Below are 856 nucleotides of genomic sequence, written 5' to 3' on the forward strand. Positions count from 1 at the left end.
AGTGTATCACCTTATGGGTACATAGAACTTCAAGGTAAAGATCCTGACACAAGGTTCACTGTCAATGGACAGAAGGTCAAACATTACCTTGGAGGAGATGTTGAGCCAAGAGGCTCAACACTGCTACTAAGTTAAGTACAGTGAATTCTAGCTAAAGACATTAAAGAAGCGCTTGTTGGGAAGTATCCTAATGATTAATTGCATACTATTTTCTAACTTTCTAATTATTTTTTGTATAGTGTTTAATTAGGTTGATTTTTATGTTAGTGATCATGAACAGTGCTTAATCAGAGACAGAATGATGTAGAACAGCAAACAGAATACCCTGAAGAAGGGATCTCCCTAGCGTTAAACGCCAGAAAGGGGTGGCAACTGGTCGTTCAAATGCCCAAGGGAGTGCAAGCCTGGCGTTAAACGCCAGGCAGGGAGCTCTGGCTGGGCGTTTAACGCCCAATGGAGAGCACAAGCCTGGCGTTAAACGCCAGCCAGGGAGCCCTAACTGGGCGTTTAACGCCCAAGTAGGAGGGACAACATGGCATTGAATGCCAGAATGGATGCCATTATGGGCATTCAATGCCCAGCAAGCATAGGTAGCAGCGTTAAACGCCAGAATGCAGCCATTCTGGGCGTTTAAACACCAGCAAGGGAACATGGGAGGTAATTTTCAAATTCTTTTCTTTTCTTCATTCAATCTATCTTTTTCAAATTCAGTCTTAAATTTCTTTGATTTTTAAATCAAATTTTGTTTAAATATTTCAATTTCAATTTAATTTCAAATTTAAGATATTTTCAAATCTTTTCAAATCTTTTTCAAAATTTCATATCTTTTTCAACTTGTTTTCAATTTCTTTTAAAA

Source organism: Arachis ipaensis, chromosome B03 (assembly GCF_000816755.2).
Source record: "Arachis ipaensis cultivar K30076 chromosome B03, Araip1.1, whole genome shotgun sequence".
In the NCBI taxonomy this organism is placed as follows: domain Eukaryota; kingdom Viridiplantae; phylum Streptophyta; class Magnoliopsida; order Fabales; family Fabaceae; genus Arachis; species Arachis ipaensis.